The following is a 24,239-nucleotide window of genomic DNA, read 5'->3' on the forward strand; positions in this document are numbered from 1 at the left end:
TTAGTATTATGGATTCATAGTTAGGTAGCTTATATAGTGTTTGTTTAATATATTTTGTGATTTATAAATATTGTGTATGTTTTATAAACTTGAAAAAAGTTGACAACTTATAATTGTAAGGCTGAGCTTTTCTGAGTTGGCTCAACTTAAATCGAGACGAGCGCAGTACGTTGGTTAAAAGTTCTATTCAAAATTGTAAGACAACCTGCTAAACAGATTTTTTAAAGTCGGTTCACCTTTTTAATTTTTTTTTTTTTACAATGTATTAAAATATATGTGTGTATTATTGGTGTAAAATAAGTCAATTGTGCTCACCAAGGCTGCATTTATTTTAAAATGCAGTAAAAACTGATATTTTGTGAAATATAATTACAATTTTCAATAATTTTTTTCTTATTGAATGAAGTTTAATGTGTTCCCATGATTCAAAATATTAATGTATTTATAATGTCAAAAAATGATTGCAAATAAAAGATATTATTTTTAACTTTCTCTTTTTTTTCAAAGAATCCAAAGAAATTAAGTCTAAATTTCCTAATCTGTGCTAATCTTTGTAAAAATCATTATTAGTGATTTTAGTACCAATAAGAACTGGTAATCATAGTAGAACAGCAAATCATCATATTGTGATGATTTCTAACCAGTTAAACTCTGCTGCTATTTTGGGATTTTCACCTGGATTTTGCCAACCCAAATTTAAAAGCTTCCCAAATCCACATGCAGAGGTGTAAATGCAAAAATTTGGTATCATTTTAAAGAAAACCCTTACAATTTTCATGAAATACTATTGAAAGTGTTTGAAATATCTGTATATGTTGTCTGTGTTATAATAAACACCTAGAAAAAGAGGCACTTTTTGTATTTTTTTTTTTAAACTCAAATTTGAAAGTGTACCTTTTAGGTTCTGTGTGGTCTAGCTTGCTGTAATTAATTTTGGGGGTCTGGTGCAATGCTAGCCCTTTAAATCTTAACGCAAAAGTCGATGACGTCACAGACCTGATACCGGTAGTTTAACTGGTTAGAATTTTGACACACTTAAGAGGAAAATACTACACTAAGCAGCTTTATACAAACGGCCCCAGCACTCTTTCACAAGGTTAAACTTCACAATCACTCAACAATATGGTTCTTGGTCAGCTATAAATCCACTCAGATTTCCTGAGGGATGAATAAACTCAAGCTGAAGTTGACATTGCAGATTCTGTGATGTGATTATTGCGGATGATCGCGTTGCCATATCCATGCTGAATCAACATATTGAGCAGGTCTAGTCTGGCGCCCTAAAAATCTTTGAATTTAATTTTAGAAACACTCTATTATATTGTTTACAAATTATAGCTGTAATTAAAAGGTCCGAAAGGGTTGGGAGTACTGACGAGTTTGTAGCACCCAAGGTGACACACACACACACAGATCCCTTTCATTATTCACCAATTTAGCTCTAAACTGAATTGAATATGAGTGTCTGTGAAATACGACACCAGTCAAATAGTGGCGACTTCATTCACTGGAAAAGCTCTAAATTCACACTGGCCCTCTTTATAGGTATTGCATCATGCTCTTATTTTGGCACAGAAGCACCATTCATTTTCATCTCAAACACACACACTGGAGACTTTCTCTTTCTCCAGCACTGGGTCATTTAGTCATGCCATTGAGAAAGCACCATAAACTGGGCTCTTCAGGGTTATTGAGGCTGCGGGTCAGACGGAGAGGCCAAAGTGGAAAGTCTTATCGCAAAATAAAGACCCCGGCAGACCTTCAGCAGCTGCTTATATTGAGAGTTAATGAGCTGGAGAGCTGAAAATATATTAGCTGTACTATGGAGGACAGCGTATGACTAGGTTTTTTGCTATTTCTGCGGAGAATTTCTTACTCAAAACAACCTCATTGACAACAAGCAATCTGGCTTTAAGAAAGGCCACTCAACTGAGACTGCCCTGCTCTCGGTCGTGGAGGAGCTTAGACTGGCTAAAGCAGACTCTAAGGCTGTACTCACACTAGGTACAGTTGCCTCGAAATGAGCCAAAGCACGCTTGTCCCCCCTCCCGTCTCCCCCGACGGCCCGTGCTCACATCATAATCAGGCCTCGGCACGCTTACGTCATCGTTGCTGCGCTGTTCAGTGAGAAGCGCTCTCTCACTCAGCAGCACAGTGGAGATTTCTCTAGTTATATAGTTTCAGTCGTTTGTTATGCAGTGACATGCAGTCAAATATTTCGCCAAACAGTCCTTAGGGATGCGGTGACATGCAGTCAGATATTTCACTGAACAGATCCGCCACTTTTGGCGCTCATAAACAATCATAAAGCCCTCGTGCTGCAGGAATGAGGAGGTCTGCTGAAGGTGCGCAGCTGTGGTGCAGTGAGGAGTTTGCGTATTTAATAAACTACGGCAGTTTGCGTTCACTGAACAGTAAGAATGATTAATAAATCCATATGAAACAGCCCCTTAAAAGTCACGTCTCGCTTTCAGTTTCGGTCTTTGGCGCGTTTTGGACTCACACACAAGCGTACCGCGCCAAAGCTCAAGTGAACCGCGCTCAGGCACACCTCTTCCAACAGGGCCAGGACCGGCCAAGTGAACCGTGCTTGAGCCCGATTCAGCGCACTCACACTTCTCAAACGATCCAGGAAACGGGCCTGGGCACGGTACGGATGGCATAGTGTGAGTAGGCCCTAAATCATCAGTCCTCATCTTGCTGGATTTGTCAGCTGCTTTTGACACTGTAAACCACAAGATCCTGCTATCTACGCTTGAATCACTGGGCTTTGCAGGCACTGTTATTTAGTGGTTCAGATCTTACCTCTCTGACAGGTCATTCAGGGTGTCTTGGAGGGGTGAGGTGTCCAACCTACAGCATCTAAACACTGGGGTACCACAGGGCTCTGTTCTTGGGCCACTTCTCTTCTCCATCTACACGACATCTTTAGGATCAGTCATCCAGAAACTAGGATTCTCCTACCACTGCTATGCTGATGATACCCAGCTATACCTCTCTTTTCACCTTGATGATCCCTCGGTTCCAGCTCGCATATCAGCCTGATTTCACACTGGATGAAAGATCATCATCTTCAGCTTAACCTCACGAAAACGGAAATGCTTGAAGTTTCTGCCAACCCGACTCTACATCATAACTTTTCAATCCAGATGAATGAAGCAACCATTGCTGCATCCAAAATAGTGAAAAGCCTTGGAGTAACGATTGATAACCAGCTAAACTTCTCTGGCCACATTTCTAGAACTGCTCGATCTTGCAGATTTGCACTCTACAACATCAGAAAGGTCCGACCCTTCTTATCTGAACATGCAGCTCAACTCCTCGTTCAAGCTCTTGTTCTCTCCAGATTGGACTATTGCAACTCTCTACTAGCCGGGCTTCCAGCTAACTCTGTCAAGCCTCTTCAGCTGCTCCAGAATGCAGCAGCACGAGTGGTCTTTAATGAATCTAAAAGAGCACATGTCACTCCGCTGCTCATCCGTTTGCACTGGCTGCCAGTTGCTGCTCGCATCAAATTCAAAGCTCTGATGTTTGCTTACAAAGCCACCTCTGGCTTTGCTCCTTCTTATCTGCTCTCACTTCTGCAGATCTATGTGCCCTCCAGAAACTTGCGTTCTGTGAATGAACGTCGCCTCGTGGTTCCATCCCAAAGAGGGAAGAAATCTCTTTCCCGAACTCTCGCATTTGGTGGAATGAACTCCCTAACTGCATCAGAGTCACTTGCTGTCTTCAAGAAACGACTAAAAACTCAACTATTTAGTCTCCACTTTCCTTCCTAATCAGCAATTGCCTCTCTGGTTCTACCGCTAACTGTACTACAAAAAAATAAAATTACTTCTGTTTTGCTTCTTATGCTTTACATACCTGAAACTTGCCTACAGCACTTATTCATTGTTGCTCTCATAGTTGTGTAAATTGCTTCCTTGTGCTAATTTGGATAAAAGCGTCTACTAAATGACTAAATGTAAATGAATTTTGGTAAAAATCTGCGGATTTCTGCAGAATTATTTTAGGAGTATCATAAGCAAAACCTTAATAATAAAATCTTTCTAACTTGTATTTAATGTTTAAAATGCAAATCCAATTACATCCACTCTATTTGGTAAACAAAGCAAGTCTCATATACAGTAATATATCTACTAAAGGACAGAAAATATCACTGTACACACTACACTGTACATAAATCAGATGAACATTTTCATATTAGTCAATAATATTACTGTAATTATTTTAAAAACTGAATAAATATAGATTCACACACATTTACTCAAGTAAATAAACAGGATTAATGATGGGCTAAAAATCTGTGGAAATCTGTGCTCGCGTTTACACAACAATACATTCATTTTCCTTATGAGGAGACTTATTTTACATCTTGTAAAATGGGGCATAATAGGACCCAAATAATATTTCTTTAAAATGAATCATATTTCTTTTGTTTCATTAAGTTGTGTTATCTGATCACATCACTCATATTATGTGGTGATAATTTGCCACCAAAGAATATTGTCTAAAATTAAATTCTGCTGTCAAGCGTCTGTTGTATAACAGAAATATCACACACTGTCATGATAAATTCACAGAGGAAATTATAAATGCCACCCAGAATGCAACAAGCACATAGGTTATTAAAAAAACGCAACAGTCATATCTTGATTTATGCATCTAAAAGGAAATGTGCTCATGTATAGGCAAGAAACTTAGTAGCGCTGCACAATACTGTATATCCTTTCAGCATCAATATTGCTGTTTGCAAATCTGCAATAGTCGCATCGTAGCAATATCATGTTGGGATTCATATAACATGACCTAATCTAATACATTCTAATAGTGTGAAATATTTTAATTTTAATGTGTTTTAAGGCATGTGGTTAAGATTTCAAAATATTTTAAAACATTTGTGCACAGGAAATTATAAGGTTTGCCACTTTAAGGTGCAGTAGGTGATCTGCCAAAATGCTAACCGCTTAGCATATCACCTTTGGACGGCGGGGAGGGACTGTGATTCAAAGCCACACCCCCTGAAATTGCAAGCACGCACACCGCATCACAACAGCAGACAGACCACCCACTAGTTCAGGTCATTCGCCAGTTAGTTAGTGCCAGCGCCGTGCAGGAATTACATTTATTACCGTACGTTCACACCGAAAGCGGCGAGAGCGTCCAAGGTCGCTCTGGCCGCCCTGGCGACAACGCTCTCTGCCTTCAGCTCCGGCGGCCAGAGCGTCATAACTCTCTACATTGATCTCGTATTTAAGTGAAGTTTCATAAACTAATTTCGAGAGGAGCACGTGATATGATTGTGCACCGCTGGCCACTCATCCGTAATCAGTAATAATCCAATCAGAATGATCCTAGCTTAGTATAAATGGATCACTTTCTCCCCTTCATTTTGGAAGAATCCCCCCTTCCACCCCATCTCCTCCTTTTTCTCCCCTTCTAAAGGGGGAGCGATCGAGACCTACCTGATCTCGGTTCTCCTGATATGCTTCTAGACCGGGCGGGAGCCCTGGGCTCAAATATCTCCGAGCTCAGGGTTCTCTCCCGGGACAGCATGCCAAACCTGCTATAAGTGCCAAGCATATCTAAGTGGGAACTCTTGAAAGGAGCCGTTGCAGCATATCAGTTACATTCCTGCATAAAACATGTTTCTAGCGTGAAAATGTTGCGCACTTCTTATCAAATTCATACAACAATGGAAGATCAAGTTGCGTGTGGTGTGGCTTTGCTCTATTTATCCAATATGTGTCCATATGTCTGAAATATCCTGAAGCAGCAGTACTGTTTTGTACTGTCACATCGCGTGAGATTCCCGCTTTTTTAAGATAAATTTATATAACATTAATGCACATCAGTAACTCGCCAGTAACTTATTTAATGTGTGTTCCTGTAGGAAAAAATTGTAAATAATTGGAAATCCGGCGACCGCAATAATCAAACCCTTGGGAACAACTGTGGTCGGAACCAAAGTTCACAGGTCTGTGTTCTCTGAACTGCTATCAAGCGGTGGACGTCTTCATTCTGATTGCTTGCCGCCGAACCGCGTCATAGCTCATTACCATAAAGTTGACTTCATTTCAACTCTCCTCGACGCTCACGCCGGCGAAGACGCGCCGCGCTGCTCCTCGCCGCCTATCGCCGCCGGCTCTCATTGAAAATGAATGACTTCCGGCTACTTTGATGCTCTCGCCGCTTTCGATGTGAACGTACGGTTATACTTAGCCACACTTACATGCTATTTCAGAGCGAATATTCAGAGCAGCATGGTAAACAGTATAGGAAGGCTGTTAGTGTTCAAAAATGACCCAATGTGAATATAAAAGCAACTTCAGCTCAGTAAAGCAGGCTAGGCGGAATATCGCTATTTACTGATGTTTTGTTGTCAAACTAAATATAAATCTACATTATCGATGCTGTTAAAGGACCTTATGAAACTGAAAATAATCGCATCAATCTTTCACTGGGAGATTTCAGTGGCTGAACAACACGTCTGTGCATATAAGTCATTCATAACAGAACACGCTTAGCTAGCACAAGCATAACATAAGCTTAGCGTGACTAAAATAGTTTAAAAACAGAACATGACCTGTCTAACAGTAATACTTCAGCCATGGTGTCGTCCTTCCTCCAGCGTGCTCCAATATTGATTCAGGTTTTTAAAAGTTTTAATTCAGCTTTTGATTTCTCCCGGTCAGTCTTGCGACCGCGCGGCCGCTTTAAAGGCGAAATATACTCGTGCCTGGCTTTACAGTAATCGGCCCGAGCTCGGCTGTCCTTCGGTGCCTCTGGCTCCGACTCGGCATCGGCGAGCGTCCCGCAGCTCGCTCGAGCGCATGTGTTTGTGATGCAGACGGGCACGCGCTAATGGCGAATCTGCGTGAACACATGCACAGAAGTCTGAATTTACATTTGCTGACAGACAGTCTGACCAGCTTATCAGAATTATGGGAGATGCCGGTCCGACTCTATTTAATTGGATGAACATTTTTTAGTTTTATGCTTTTATCCAGAATATAAAAATACATATAAACACATTTAGATCATTTACTGTAATCATTAATATTGGACTGTGAAGAGACTTTCAACCAGCACAACAATAAATGTTTCTGAAGACAATCACCTACTGCACCTTTAACTAAGATGAATGTTTAATTGTTTACATGAGATTATTACATTTTTGGACGTCAATGCTGTAAAACTCCACCAAGAACAATGAAGCGCTGTTTATTTTTTATTTGTATCTGTGTTCTGTTTTCATTGGTGCACTGTAACACCCAACAGTCAGCTTTATCAAATGAAATGAGTGTAGTTAACTCTGCAGGGTAGTTAACTTAGCCCAAGACCGGTTACTCACTGAAGCCAAGCAGGGCTGAGATTGGTCAGTACCTGGATGGGAGACCACTTGGGAAAACTAGGTTGCTGTTGGAAGTGGTGTTAGTGAGGCCAGCAGGGGGCGCTCAACCTGTGGTCTGCGTGAGTCCTAATGCCCCCTTAAAAGTAAAGTGAGCGTCATCTTTCGGATGAGACGTTAAACCGAGGTCCTGACTTTGTGGTCGTTAAAAATCCCATGGCACTTCTGGTAAAGAGTCGGGGTGTAACCCCTATGTTCTGGCCGAAGTCCCTCTATCGGCCCTTACTATTATGGCCTCCCAATCGTCCCCATCCACCGAATTGGCTCTATCACTGTCTCTCCACTCCACCAATAGCTGGTGTGTGGTGAGCGCACTGGCGCCGTTGTCCTGTGGCAGCCGTCGCATCATCCAAGTGGATGCTGCACACTGGTGGTGGTGTGAAGAGACCCCCCTCATGATTGTAAAGCGCTTTGGGTGTATGGCCATACACAATGAATGCGCTATATAAATACACACATTACATTGAAAAATGAACAGAAAGTAAATTCTTCTCATTTGATAAGAGTGTTGAACTCAGTGTTGGTACTTCAACTTAAATGAAGCAAGTTCACAGTACTCATATAGATTAGTTTTATAGATTAGTTTTTTTACTCGAATGGTTTGTAGCAATCAATTTCCTCATGGTTTTAGTTGCCTTAACCTATTGGGTTTTACAGTACTCAGTTGGTTTGATTGTATATCCTTGATAAACTGTTCGACGTGCACTGCTCTCTGGAGTTTAGTGCTTAAAGCGTCTGCTGACTGCTCGAGCTTAGACTTGCGCGGATGCTGCAGCATGACAGTGTGTGTTTGTGTGTGTGTGGTCACATGATGTGTGTTTTCAGCAGTATAGTGTGGAAGGAGGGCTTTTCAGAAATGCTAGTTGAAACACCAGTGTGGACGTGGATCGTTCACATTTTAAAATGGCATTTTAAAACTAAGACGCATTCGTGTGATCGGGGTCTAAGTGTTTATTTTTCTTAAGCGGGTTGCTGCTGCGACGGGGGTGGGGCGGAGGATTGCGATAACGGCTCAGCATCAGGATGTCTATTGGCCATTGACCCAACCCTATTAAGTGTATGTGTTGTCCTCTAAAGGCATCCATCTCTTAAATATATAATTATTTTTCAGCCCTAAAACTTAGAAAATGTGTTCTGGAGCAGAAGCAAAGCCTTGTGGAGGTGTGTCAAATCCAGCACGTGTGTTTATGTAGTAAAGATCAGCTTTGTGGAGGTCACACTGGGAGTGTTAAATCGTATTAGCCATAATGCTTAGCACAGGCCTGAGCCGTTCAGGTTTGTTTTGGCAAACAAAATCCTCGTCCAGCGCATGCTGAGTGCCATCAGTACTGACCCAAAGCACAATTACAAATAACTACACTGAAAAAAAAAAGGTTGGATTTACACAAGTTCTTTAAGGAAACTGGTTGCAAACAACAAACAAGTTAAAACTATTCGCCCTCCTGTGAATTGATCTTTTCTTTTCTACATATTTCCCAAACAATGTTAAACAGATTCTGGATTTTTTCACAGTATTTCCTATAAATATTTTTTCTTCTGGAGAAAGCTTTATTTGTTTCTTTTCTGCTAGAATAAAAGCAGTTTTTAATTTTTTAAGGTCAATATTAATAGCCCCCTTCAGCAATATTTGTTTTTAATTGATACAGAACAAACCACTGTTATACAATGACTTTCCTAATTACCCGAGTGGTTCGAGTGGTTTGAAAGACCCTCCACCTACTGACAAAGTCCAGAATTTGGCTCCTACATGAGCTCATTTGTCCCATTTTTGACTACGATGCCATCATAAATTGTGAAAATAACCGGTAGAAGAATGCTTTATTCATTCAAATGGCCAATTTTTAACTGAGGAAAGTGAAATGAGCTTCCCAGTTTGTTATTTGCCTATAGACTGCAGTTTTAACAAATTCTGTTCTGTTAATAATTCGGTTTAATTTTAACAGATTTAAAAGAACTATTTTTAAAATAAATTTGTATTTCAAAAATAAGTCCTATTATATGCATATTTTTATTAAAAATGCTGATCTCATAACATCATAAAACTGTAATTATAGTTTACAGTTTAAATGTAAATATATACTCCATCGTAAAATAGTAGGCCTATTATAAACACTTTGTCAAAATTGTAGGAAATGTTTTTGGTGCATAAAAAGTGTGGTCACCATCTGACAAGCTAATCCAGCAAAGCTTAAACCTCATAACCGAATAAAAATAAATGCAAAAAGGTCCAACGAACCACCCCTTTCAATAGGCTGGCTACGGGCCTGACTGTCATCATGGCAAAGAGAAAATAAACCAGTTATTAAATATTATATTATAATTAGTTAGTTATTAAAACTATTATGATTAGAAATGTGTTAAAAAAATCACCTTTCAGTTAAGTAGAAATTAGGGAAAAAAACATGACGGGGGCTAATAATTCTGACTGTATATTAAATTCAATTTAATAATGTTTATTTATCTTTTAGTTTAAATTCAGCCCATATAAATTGTAAATCCAATAAATAATTTTTTTCTGCCTATGTGAGACATTAATGCAAAAAGAGATTCAGATTTACAGCGTGCAACTTTAAGGGCCCTTGTCTGTGTTTTATGGACGTGTTTTAAACAGTCGCCATGGCAACTGAATGGAAACTTCACACCTACCTTTAGAAAGTTTCAGTAAATATAGCCGGGATGTGCTTGGCCTGTTAACACCTACAGAGCTTTTTATGCACAACACACATTGCTTTTAAATGATGCAGAGGCTTGATTAGCATTCAAAGGGCTGCGAGAAATGATTTATACATGTATTACAGCAATCTGGCTTTGCAATTAATTGTACTTAAAGAGCACTTATAGTGGAAAATCTTCTTTTCAAGCTGTTTGGACAGACATGTGTGTAGGTATAGTGCATAGACCGTCATATTGGGGTGATATAAACACACCCAGTCCTTTTTTTAAAATTTAACAACATAAAAATGGTGGACCAATTGGAACTGTTTTGAGATCGACTGCAATTTGACGTAGGAGTGCGGTCCCCCCCGCCCACCAATATTGATTGACAGGTGCGCATTACCACATCCTCAGTTTGTTGTATCAAGTCCGCCATTTTCAGCATGTGAGTCAAAGCGATATCACTGATTGAACACCCTTGCTTTATTTTTAGATGTAAGGCTCATTGGGCTCAACACAAGATTAACATTCACCACAGGATCGCTCTCATCGGCGCCATTGTTTATAACTTTAGGTAGGTTTGCAAACATGTGTACTTTTCATTGCATCTTCCTTAAACTTCAGCCGTTTGCATTTCCCGCGGTCTCAGAAGCTCCCTGTCATCTCAACTAGGTGTAACTGGAAAGTATGAGTGCGTTGCCCTACATGCGCGTCCCTTTTTGGAAATATGAACTTGCCTGCAAGTCGCACACTAGAAGCGCTGCTCGGTGACGTGCAGCGCCATGCATTTTAGAATTCTAACCATAGGTTTCTATCAGGGTACACGCAAGTCGGCAGATGTCTGTGGCGCCAAGCCACGACTCAGGACACTGTTCATATATCTGCTGTGCCACAGAGCGCCATCTGAATAGTTTCATTTTAAATAACATGCAAACGTGCACGTCTGGTGTGCCGTGTCGCGGCTCTGAGCTACGCATGCGGTGTGTGACGCCCTTTAGTTTTAGCCTCAGTCAAAGTTAATTCAGTGTGCATGGTATTAGTCTCTGTGTACAAGCTCGGAACTTTAAACTAGCACACAGTTGGCTGTAAAACTACACAGACACAAATAATTTTGTACTCTCTGCTTGGTCTGTGTCTGAATTGTACATGTACGGCTGAATGCTGGTCCTCTCACTCATGTTGCTTCTCTCTGTCTGCCTGTCTGTTGCCAAAACAACAAAGCGGGGGAGCTCTTGGCTGTTAAGTTGGGTGGGAAATTTGAAACTAAGGGTGCTTTCACACCTACACTTTTGTTTCGGAACGTATCTCGTTTGCCCAGTTAGCGCGGTTCGATTGGCATATGTGAACAGGGCAATCGCGCTCTGTTCCGCGCCAAAGTAATCGCTCCGAGATCGCTTGAGTGAGGTGGTCTGGCTCGATTGAAACGAACCCTGGAGCGGTTCGATTGCAGTGAGAAAGCGATCCGATCCGAGCGCGGTTATATCACAGTGTTTTATGAATATGTAATAAGCTTACGGCTATATGAAGAGAGAATTATGAGTAAGGCGGGAAGTTTCGCGAGTCTCCGGATGCCCGCAAACGAGTGATGATCTCCCGGTAATCTCGCGTCTCTCTCCCAGTCCTCAAATAGGCATCGTCGCGCACCCTTCTCACCCCTCCCCACCGTGTCTCTCCTCAGACAAGTCGCGTGCGCGCACCCTGTCAATCACCACCAAACCACCACCTCTCCTGACAGCTGAGCGGGACGCTGCAAAATAAACCCTGACACTCTGACCAATTTGAGGAGAGTTTACTCGCACGTGACTTGTTTTAGCTCTTTTGGTCCGATTGGAAACTTTGCAGTGTGAAAGCGAACCGCTCCAAGAGCAAAGAGCAACAATGTAACAATTTTAATCTCTGTTTCGGAACAACTGAATCGATTCACAGGTGTGAAAGCACCCTAATTTTCATGTGAAGCAACACACCCTTAAAACATTGAGCTGTGTACACGCCTCCTAAATTACATTTTTTAACACATTATAATAAAAAAATATCTGATATGTGTTTTGAACTGAACGTAAACTGGCACAGTCAGAACAACCATAATATTAAATCTTAAAAGGGGTAAAGGTGTCAGTTTTTTCTTTATTGGCATTGATTGTTTTGAAATTTAAATGTCATTAACATGCCTGTGTTTTTAATTCTGTAATAAATATGGCTGTCAAGCCAGGATCTTGATGGTTTATTGTGGATATGTTGCTTACATGAAGAAATCTGTTACAAGTTAAACAAAAATTCTAATAAACAATTAAATTTTGAATTTAAATAGTTTTTTGTCTTGCGTTTACATAAATTTTACATATGAATAGCCAAAATGACAAGTGTAAGTCTTTTAAATGTGATTAATCATGATTAATTGCAAAACAAGTTTGATAATTTTTTTTTAATTGATTGACAGCACTAATATATATATATATATGATATAACCAACCATATGTTTCATATTATTTCAGGGAATAGAGGGAATCACACCAAAACAACTTCTGAAATTAAACGGCTAGGCTTTACTGTTGCATAAAACAAATCTCCTCAAGCGTCTATTAAAGGTACAATGCTTCAATACAGATTCGCAATATAAAGTCAAAATTATTAGCCCTCCTGAATTATACATTTACCCCAAATTTCTGTTTAACAGAGAGATTTTTTCAACACATTTCTAATCATAATAGTTTTAACAACTCATTTCTAATAACTGATTTATTTTATCTTTGCCATGATGACAGTAAATAATATTTGACTAGATATTTTTCAAGATACTAGTATTCAGATCAAAGTGACATTTAAAGGCTTAACCAGGTTAGGCAGATTAGGGTAGTTAGGCAAGTTATTGTATAACAGTGGTTTGTTCTGTAGACAATTGGAAAAAAAAATCTTAAGGGAGCTATAAACATTGACCTTAAAATGGCTTAAAAAAATGAAAACCGCTTTTATTTTAGCTGAAATAAAAATCTCCAGAAGAAAAAATATTATAGGAAATACTGTTAAAATTCTTTGCTGTTAAACATCATTTGGGAAATAATTGAAAAGTAAAAAAATGACAGGAGGGTAAGTAATTTTATCTTCAACTGTATCTTTTCATAATCGTAACTACAGCAGAATCGCAACCACAGTGCAGGCAGTGTACTATGGTAATTGGTTGTATAATGTGGTAATAGGTCAGCAGTGAGGAGGGGCATTGGCTTGTATTGTTTAACCAGCTCATGTTCTGTTTATCTTTCTCACTGAGTTAATATAAGCTCCAGCTCTCTCTCTTTCTGACCCTTCGGATGCCTTTGACTCCATTCTTTATAGGAAATAGATAAGTGGGTAGAAAAATGGACATTCCTCACATTTCTGTGTTGGTAATAATTAATGTAAGCTTTATGGCTGACCTCACTGCTGCTGAGATCAGACTGAGAGAAAGAGAACGATCAAGAAGTCAGCTAAACATGTTTCAGGAATACATGCCAATGAATAAATGATAAAAATGTCAACAGGTAAATGATAAGCCTTCATAGAGTAAAGCTTTATGAAAGGTGATTGTCAGAAATGACACATCAGTCTCCATTATGAACAAAATGTCCATTGGATTTAATAAATAAGCAGTTTTTACTACAGTATTTCACTGCTGTTTCATTGTACAGTATATCCGGTTCATTGTTTAGCTTCAGGTTATGTTAACACGCTTTGGGTTAAAAAGGTTATGCTTTGTTGCTAAGATCTCTGACGTCATTACCAGAGTAAAAAAAACAAAAAACACAGTCCTGCAACATGTAAATCATTAAGTTTACCAAGTGTGTACAGTTCAACTGTTTATGAAAGACATCTTTGAAAAAATATCATCAACCCCAAACTTTGCATGAAATTTGTATGTAGTCATTTTATATCAAGAAGTCTAATCTTTATTTTCTAGATTATAATACTGCTATATACTGTATGTTATACTCCAAACATATGGTAAGAGAGTTACTAAATGGCATTCAGTATAACAATAGTTAAAATGCTAAAAGGTAATTTAATATGCTAACAATAATTTTTTGTTCTAAATACATCTGACATTTTATGAAAACAATCAATGAGTTTTTTAACATATCGGTCAAAAGGATGGGGTCAGTAGGATTTTTTAATATTTTAAAATAAGCTTGTCTCGCCTACCAAGGCTGCATTTATTCCATCAAAAATACAGTACAGATTGTACAGTTGTGAAATGTTATTGCACTATAAAATAACTGCTCAAAAGTAGCTTATCATTTAATTGAATTATTTACTCCAGTGTTTCCCAGTGATGGGTTGCAGCTGGAAGGGCATCCGCTGTGTAAAACATATGCTGGATAAGTTGGCGGTTCATTCCGCTGTGGCGAACCCTTATTAATAAAGGGACTAAGCCGATAAGAAAATGAATGAATGAATGAATACATGAAAGAATTCTTCATTATTCCAGTCTTCCATTCACATGATCATTCAGAAATTACTATAAAAGTAATATTAGTATTATTATTATTCTTGGTAATAGTAATAAAGCAATTATGACTGCAGTAATGGTTTCATTTGAAACTACATTCATTCATTTTTGTTTTCAGCGGATGCCCTTCCATCTGCAGCCCATTTCTGGGAAACATCCATACACACTCATTCACACTCATACACTATCGACAATTTAGCCTACCCAATTCACCTGTGCCGTATGTCTGTGGACTGTGGAGGAAACCGGAGCACCCGGGTAAAACCCACGCGAATGCGGGGAGAACATGCAAACTCCACACAGAAATGACCAAGCTGAGGCTCGAACCAGTGACCTTCTTGCTGTGAGGTGACAACACTACCTACTACGCCACCGTGTCGCCTATTTTTATTTATTCATTCATTCATTTTCTTAAAAGATTAGTCCCTTTATTAATCTGGGGTCGCCACAGCGGAGTGAACCGTCAATGTATCCAGCATGTTTTTACGCAGCGGATGCCCTTCCAGCTGCAACCCATCCCTGGGAAACATCCACACACTCACACACACACTCATACACTACGGACAATTTTAGCCTACCCAATTCACCTGTACCGCATGTCTTTAGGCTGTGGGGGAAACCGGAGCACCCAGAGGAAACCCATGCGAACACGGGGAGAACTTGCAAACTCCACACACAAATGCCAACTGACCCAGCCGAGGCTCGAACCAGCGATCTTCTTGCTGTGAGGCGACAGCACTACCTACTGTGCCACCACATGGCCTATTATTATTATTATTTTTTATTATTAACATTATTATTATTATTAATAAAAGCAATAATGACTGGAGTACTAATTTAATTTAAAACTACATACAAGTAATAAATAAATATTTAATAAATAAATATTTACCAATTTAACATTTTTTTTTTCATTTAATAAATGCTGCCTTGATAAACAAAATAATTGTGTTAAATTATTAAATAAAATTTATAAAAAATTGATCCCAAACTATTGACCAGTAAATGATACAAAATAAAAAAATAATAAAATAAAAAAGAAACATTTTATTTTGACAAAATTTACGGGAAACAACTTTAAGTACCTTTAATGCTCTTTAGAAAATGCTGGGTTGTTTAAATTGAGATTTAGGTAAAATAAGGACAACCAAATAATGGTTTAATTTTTTTGGTCACACTTTATTTTGATGGTTTGTTGAATTTAAGTTAGATTGCAACTAAATCTCATTACATTACTAGACTGTTAGGTTGGGGTTAGGGTAATGTAAGTTGACATGTACAGTTGAAACTAAGATAGGAAGATAGGATGATCACAATCACATTTGTTTCTGTTATGCTTAATAGCGGAATAATGAGAGAGAGATTTTTGGAGAAATGGTTAACATTTTATGAAAGTCAAGTTACAACACAATAAGATTATTCTGCCTCTGAAAAATCTCAGATGATGATGTCAAGGCTTTGGAAGTTTCTGATTGGCTAATTGACAACATTTGAGTTAACTGGAGGCACAACTGTAGAATAGTGTTTAAGGAAAACCTCAAACACACTGCTTCCTTTTGTGACAACATGAGCAAGCCAGAATCAACAACAAAAAAAACAGATCACAATTTGCTAAATTACACTAGGAAAAAGACAAATTTTTGGAGACATGTCCTGTGGTCTGATGGAACTGTTTGGCCATAATGACCAGTGTTATATTTGGAGGACAAAGGGGAAAGCTTACAAGCCTAGGATCACCATCCCAACTGTAAAGTATGGGGGCGGCAGCATCATGTTGTGGGGCTGTTTTGCTGCAGGAGGGACTGGTCCACTTCACAGCATAGATGGCTTCATGGAGAAAGAACATTATGTAGAAATACTGAAGCAACATCTTAAGACATCAGCCAGGAAATTAAAACTTGGCCACAAATGGGTCTTCCAGACAGACCATGACCCTAAGCATACTGCCAAATTAGTTAAAATGTGCTTTAAGCACAACAGAGTGAATGTTCTGGAGTGGCTATCACAAAGCCCTGATCTCAATCCAATAGAAAATTTGTGGGCAGAGTTGGAAAAAGCTTGTGCAAACAAGACAGCCTACAAATCTGACTCAGTTACACCAATTCTGTCAGGAGGAATGGACAAAATTCTTTCAAACTATTGTGAGAAGCTTGTGGAAGGAGACCCAAAACATTTGACCATAGTTATACAGTTTAAAATCAAAGCTAAAAAATACCAAGGAAATGTATGTAAACTTCTGACTGTCTAGAAATAAATAAAAAAAACTCTAAGTCTCTCATTATTCTGGCATTTAGCAAATGTAAATCATTTAAGTATTCTAACGGACCTAAAATAGTAAACGTTCCATCAGACATTTTTTAATAATGATTATGTTCCTTTTTTTAGGGTGTTTGTAAACTTCTGGTTTCAACTGTACATGCAAAATTTCTTGTAGTCAGTTAAATGTCTGTTGAAGAAACTGTATCAACAGATATTAAACAGACAGTCTAGTAATACTCAAATGGACCATCAAAATACAGTGTTACCATTTTTTTTTTCATTTTATTTCATTTTTAACTCAACTCTACTCAATCTCAGTCTCACACGCTTTGTCCTAAAGCAACCACTCTATGCTTATGCCCGATTCACACAGGTTTTTGTATCTGAACTCTTCATATATAGTTCAGTGATGGTTTGTTAACAATCTTTTTTTCTTTGCTTGGCTATTATTTTTTTATTATTATTTTCACAAAGAAATGTTTAATTATTTGGTTTACAAAAAAAAAAAAAAAATCTATTATTATTATTATTATTTTTTAAACGAAGCAAACACGTTGCTTTAAACTTCCAATACTCTGTATATACGGCATGTATAGCCTTCAGGAAGTTCTCGGAAGATAACATTGTACTGAATAATTATTTTTATGTGTTCTTTTAAAGGTAAATGCAGCTGTGGGTGAACAGTGCATTGTTAAATGCAGAGCTCCTCTATTTAAAAAAAAAAGAAGAAAAAAAACCTGCAAGTTTTGAAAGAGATCAAGCCTCAGCCAGGTAAGAGAAAGGATACTAGTTACTCTTATGGGGAGCAACTTAATACTGCAATGCATTACTTTCAGAAGTAACTTTCCCCAGCACTGACTGAAGCCACAAATCTTCATTCCCTACATGAAAATTCACATTCAGCTCCATAAAATAAAAGATGTTCACCTGCAGTAAGCTTGCGCTTTGGGTCCAGTATATCTGAAGTCCAGTTAATGTGAGATCCAACAGTCGAACATCTTCACTCCCACAGACCTGCTGCCAGGAAAACCCCTGGGAATGTCTCTGGTTTCTCTCTGTCTCCGGCTGCACAGATCAGCCTCTCTCCCCTTTTTGTAAAGAAAGCGCGCCTTTCTATGGTGCCGGTGTGGAAAAACCTGTTCTCCTTGTTTTTTTGACAAATGTGAAGGACGCTGCTTGTGCCACGGCCAGCGCTATATTGAAACACTGCCAATGCGGAACTGACAAGAAAGTGGAGATGAAAAAATACCTGTCAAATAACAGTTACCGTATTTTGTAATTCACAGGTGTTTTCCTTTTATTTACGTTTATGAATTGCATTATGGGAGCTTGATCTATGCTGACTCTGGGCTTTTTTTATTAAGCAGGTACATGATGTGAAATATATAGTATAATCTGCTGGTTTACAGTTATAATAACAACCGTAACATAACCCTTATCCCATTCAACCCCACATACAAAAAAAAGGGAAAATACTGCTAATTCATTCATTCATTCATTTTCTTTTCGGCCTTTATTAATCAGGGGTCACCACAGCGGAATGAACCGCCAACTTATCTAGCTTATGTTTTACACAGTAGTGTGTATGAGTGTCTATGAGTGTCCATAGTGTATGAGTGTGTGTGGATGTTACCCAGAGATGGGTTGCGGCTGGAAGGGCATCCGCTGCGTAAAAACGTACTGGATAAGTTGGCGGTTCATTATGCTGTGGCGACCCCGGATTAATAAATGGACTAAGCCGACAAGAAAATGAAAGAATGAATTTTCCTATAGCGCATGTGTTTGGACTGTTGGGGAAACCGGAGTACCCGAAGGAAACCCATGCCAACATGGGAGAACATGCAAACTCCACACAGAAAACCCAACTGACCCAGCTGGCACTCCAGCCAGCGACCTTCTTGCTGTGAAGCAATCGTGCTACCCACTGCACCACCGTGTCACCAAAATCGCACTTCGGCATTGTTGAAGGCCAGTGTAGCTAGTGTGTGTACACCCTCAGGTTCCCTTTTGTTTTTTCCGGCTGCACTTTAGTACCTTTATGGTACACTTTTGTTCCCTTAAGGTTCACTTTTGTACTTTTAAAGTACTATAAGGTACAGATTTGAACTTTTTTGGGTATTAAAATGTACCTTTTAAGGACCTGTATAAGGAACAAAAAAGTAGCTTTTGAAAAGGTACCGCCCCGGTGACAGATTCATTCATTCATTTTCTTGTCGGCTTAGTCCCTTTATTAATCCAGGGTCGCCACAGCGGAATGAACCGCCAACCTATCCAGCACGTTTTACGCAGAGGATGCCCTTCCAGCCGCAACCCATCTCTGGGTAACACACACACACACACACACACACACACACACACACACATACACTACGGACAATTTAGCCTACCCAATTCACCTGTACCGCATGTCTTTGGACTATGGGGGAAACCAGAGCACCTGGAGGAAACCCACGCGAACGCAGGGAGAACATGCAAACTCCACACAGAAATGCCAACTAAGCTGAGGTTCGAACCAGCGACCTTCTTGCTGTGAGGCAACAGCACTACTTACTGCCCCACTGCGTCGCCCTGGTGACAGATTTTGTACCTTTATTTCTGAGAGTGTAGAATATAATGTGGACCAGGGGCATTGCTAGATCACATTTACTGGGGGACATGCTCCAGTAAAAATTGCCAGTGCCCCAGTAAATGCTTTGAGATACGATTTACTTTATATGCAAGTGTATAAATTGAGAGTGGTAATCCCAGAATAAAGACGTTATTCTATATGTGCAACCGAACCAACGCTGATGAAAGCAATGTCGTTTAATCAAAAAGCAAACTGAAACATAGCAGTGCACATAGCAGCGCACCTCACGCATGCTCCTGCTTGACGCTGAAGTGCTGTTCTGCTTCTGGTCCGGTTGTGAACATGCACGCCGAAGAAAATAGCTGTGCCGCTCATGCATTGTGAAACCGGCGTAACAGTCCTTTATGCAAAGGTGTTGGCACGCAGTGAGGTTTGCAAGTCGACAAAACAAAGTTTAAATGATATGATGGTGATCTTATTTATACTGCATGGCTCCTGATAGATTTTTTGGGGTTGAAGCAGGGATAAAGTCAGGGAGGTTAGACTTAAACCTAATTCTCGGCCTTGAGCTGGGTCTAAGACAACACACAACAGATAATTCTATAAAACATCTTTTTTTTTTGTATTCTATTGAATCGTATAGAATTTCATTTTAATGAAATTAATATTCATGCAAAAGATTTCTTAAATTATCTTAGCATCATTCCAGTTCTGTCTTTAGATTGTTTTTCAGTTACATTTAGGATTAATTTCTGTTATTTATTTAGAATAATGATAATAATATAATAACAATATTACTGTTATTTATTCATAATTTTATATAATTTTTTTGTTTTTTAATATATCAGAATTTTTATCCCCCTTTGATTTTTTTTCTTTTTTAAATATTTCCTAAATGGTGTTCATCAGAGCAAGGAAAATTTAGCAGTATGTCTGATACTATTTTTTCTTCTGGATAAAGTCTCATTCGTTTTATTTTGGCTAGAATAAAGGGAGTTTAAATTTTTTTTTTAACCATTTTTGGGATGATTTTTTTTTTGATAGTCTACAGAACAAACCATCGTTATACAATTACTTGCCTAATTACCCTAACCTGCCTAGTTAACCTAATTAACCTAGTTAAGCCTTGAAATGTCACTTTTATCTGTATAGAAGTGTCTTGAAAAATATCTAGTCAAATATTATTTACTGTCATCATGGCAAAGATAAAATAAATCAGTTATAAGAGATGAGTTATTAAAACTATTATGTTTAGAAATGTGCTGAAACAATCTGCCCTCTGTTAAACAGAAATTGGGATATAATAAAATATATATAATATATATATAATATATATATATACACACATACAGTATATATATATATATATATATATATATATATATATATATATACAGTATATATGTACATGTAGCTATAAATCATACTTCTGCATATTTATATAATCTAATTTTTCTCTCTTATTAATATTTGCATAGCTGCATGTTAATATTAACTGTATTAAAATGATAATTATTAATAATGAAGATTTGTCTCATCAAGACTTCATTTATTTTACCTAAAATGGTTATATTGTTAAATATTTAGCCTTAAATATATTCCTAGTGGTACTCCTAGTGCTACACCCTAACTAGTGTCAAAAGTAGCAATAGTAGAATATTAATCAAATAAAAATCTGAATATTGTTTAACACTTCAAACTGAATAAAAAGCGTTTTCATTTTATCTTTGACCTCTTCACATGCACTACAGGAGCCTCATCTGATGTTTCTGATGCACATTAAAATCAAAGTACAACAACACGTCACTCTTGGCCAGGCATCAACCAGACCAACACATACTTTCTGGGACGGAGATTTTTTGGAAAGGCCTTATTTACATGAGGTTTATTTCACTGGCACAGAGATCAAACGGGAACATAAATAGCTACTGAAGAGCCAAGCAGACTTTGTAATGAGTGAACATTACCGCTGTTGCTTAAATACAGTCTTGCATATTCTCTGCCCTCAGGGCTCCACGGTTTACAAGTTTCCATAAAAGCAGAAGGTTTTCCTGAGATCGGGGGTTCTGCAGGTCAAATTTCAGACTTTTTTTTTTAAAGACTGTTATGAATGAACTTTCAGACATACTATAAGTTACTTTTGTTTTTCATAATGGCCTGGTCGAAGAAGTGGATGAGATTTTTAGATCACACTTTGGAGGAGAGGAGGAACTATGACGTATGTATACAGAAAACCCCGTAGCATTTTAGCAGTTCCGGTTCCCTCATCCCAAAGTCAATGGGTTTTTTCAATTGGATTTCACTTAAATAAGGTTTGTGGCTAACACAAATGCAAGATACTTTCACTTCTTTTTTTTTCTACGACTTAAAACACATTAGCTACATTACACTCTTGAATTTTTAAATCGGTTACACTTCTTTAAAAACATGGTTGCTATCAAGTCGCCCACTACAGGCGGTGTCGGAGACATTATACGTCCTCCAGCTGATCTTGCCTTGAATGCATCGCTTGTGTTGGGCATTCGGATTGTCTGTTATTTAAGTATTTTCATGAATAGTGTTTTATAGTTTGTAGTGTTTTTATAATTGGGAATTCCTATGGTGTGTACAGTTGAAGTCAGAATTATTAGCCCCTCTGAATTATTAGCCCCTTGTTTATTTTTTTCCCAATTTCTGTTAAACTTCCAGACAGTATTGTGTGAATTGTGGGGATACTCTAAAAAAAAAACATCTGTATTTTTATTTTTTATTTTATTTATTTAACTTTTATTCTTGCCATAATAAAAATATATTTGTAGAGTAACCCATGATCTGTTTTCATTAATATTTAAAAAAACTTTAATAGGTAAAACTGTCCGAGATATGAACAAAAGCAAGTGATGCATCAAAGTTTGATTAAAATAATCTTGAAAGGTTATAAAATTGCTTATAATCATTAAAATTATTTATAAAAACAAAAAATAATTAGTAGGGGTGACGCAGTGGCGTAGTAGGTAGTGCTGTCGCCTCACAGCAAGAAGGTCGCTGGTTCGAGCCTTGGCTGGGTCAGTTGGCGTTTCTGTGTGGAGTTTGCATGTTCTCCCTGCGTTCGCGTGGGTTTCCTCAAGGTGCTTCGGTTTCCTCCACAGTCTAAAGACATGCGGTACAGGTGAATTGGGTAGGCTAAATTGTCTGTAGTGTATGAGTGTGAATGAGTTTGTGTGTGGACGTTTCCCAGAGATGGGCTGCGGCTAGAAGGGCATCCGCTGCTTAAAAATGTGCTGGATAAGTTGGCAGTTCATTCCGCTGTGGCGACCCCGGATTAATAAAGGGACTAAGCCGAAAAGAAAATGAATGAATAATAATTAGTTAAAAAAATCTTGAATGATATTAATGATATGACGTAGTTCCGGAAACTTCTACTTCTCTGTTTATTCGTCTGACTTTACAGTCTGATTTTTTTTTGACCGCCCTCTGTCGTTTTAAAGAATATATCAACGGCGAATGTGGCAAGTATAAAAGCCTCGTCCATTTCACGAGGTCCGCGCGCAGTCAGCGGAGGTGGGTGAAAGTATAAATCCAGCTTTATTAGCCAATTGAGTGAACAAACTTTCATTCTGTGGTCTTGTTGTTGCCTTCTCTGTTCTGTTTTGCCTTGGATTATTTTAGAGTTCTTGATTGTTTGCTGTCTGCGCTGACCTTTAGCCTGTTGTTGGATTACTCTTGTTGACTTTCTTTACCATCATTGTTTCGCTTCTGTTTTGACCCCTGCCTTCTATAATAAATACCGTCCATGAAGCCTCAGTTCTGTTGCCACCCCTTCAGTACATTAATAAAGTACAATTAATGTAATAAGTAATATAAATAATTCTCGTTAACCTCCGCTCACAGCTGTATCCCTTCTAACAACAACCGAGGAGAGAGCAGATGAGGAAATGTGTGCGCAGAAGTAGACGAGTCTAAACCTGCTCTCTGTTATTTGTTCAACTTCTGATGAGAGACGACTAAAAGCTTCAGCCCATCATCAAACCAATATTCAGAGTTCCTTAGAAGACCTGCAACGTCAATTATTTATCAAAAACAAGACTAATTGCCTACAAAGGTGCATATTTCATCTGCAGATCTGGGCCTGTATTTACAAAACACTTTATCTTACCTCTAAGGGTTTCTTCTACGCAGATCAAAAAGTAAAAGTTGTTAGCTACTGTAGGGAGTTTTCCTTTAAACAATATTTACAAAACTGTGGAGATACACTTTTACTTCATAGACGGCAAAAGTATTGAAACATTCAATTTAAGGATTCAAATACTGTGATATATAATGCTGAAATCTGAATTATTAGCCCCCCTGTATATGTTTCCCTAATTTCTGTTTAACAAAAAGAAGATTTTTTTTCAACACATTTCTAAGCATAATAGTTTTAATCGGAGATTTAACGGATCACGATTGATCCGTAATTTTCGCAACAGTTTTGATATGGTTTTTAATATTTAAAGAGCCCCAATTATACATGAAATAGGGTCATATTTTGGTTGTAAGGGTCTCCAACAACAGTCTAATATGCATGCAAGGTCAAAAAACACTTTCATGGTCTTATAATCTGCATTTATTTTTCCTAATTATCCCAGCGACTCCCATATGAATCGTTCAGTGATTCATTTAGCACGAAGCTAATCTGCGCTGATTGGACCGATGACAGCCTGCTGCGTTTGGTCGTGCACAGTGCATACACGCTTCATAGTGTAAGGCGTGGATCATGACAGCCTGTGGTTGAATGTAAATACAGACGATGGACTTGAAAATACAGACGACTAACTATTTTATTGAGCAAAAACTCCAAGAACTGGCGAGCAGATCTCCTAGCTTGTCACACTCTATCTGCTCTT

General features: G+C 38.4%; 2 protein-coding genes across 8 annotated transcripts in view; one reads left to right on the forward strand and one right to left on the reverse strand.

The window, feature by feature from the left end:
* Positions 1–24,239, forward strand: part of anxa6 (annexin A6) — a 230,555-nt gene that overhangs the window by 54,947 nt on the left and 151,369 nt on the right. The gene's annotated exons all lie outside the window — the stretch shown is intronic.
* Positions 1–24,239, reverse strand: part of n4bp3 (NEDD4 binding protein 3) — a 92,254-nt gene that overhangs the window by 44,888 nt on the left and 23,127 nt on the right. For 3 of the 6 annotated variants that reach the window (XM_073922306.1, XM_073922304.1, XM_073922308.1), the window contains exon 1: positions 17,733–17,894. The exons of the other annotated variants lie outside the window; for them this stretch is intronic. The gene's annotated coding sequence lies outside the window, so the exon portion shown is untranslated. Of the gene's footprint in view, positions 1–17,732; positions 17,895–24,239 lie in introns of those variants that run through there. 6 annotated transcript variants of the gene reach the window in all.

This window comes from Danio rerio, chromosome 14 (assembly GCF_049306965.1).
Source record: "Danio rerio strain Tuebingen ecotype United States chromosome 14, GRCz12tu, whole genome shotgun sequence".
Taxonomy (NCBI): domain Eukaryota; kingdom Metazoa; phylum Chordata; class Actinopteri; order Cypriniformes; family Danionidae; genus Danio; species Danio rerio.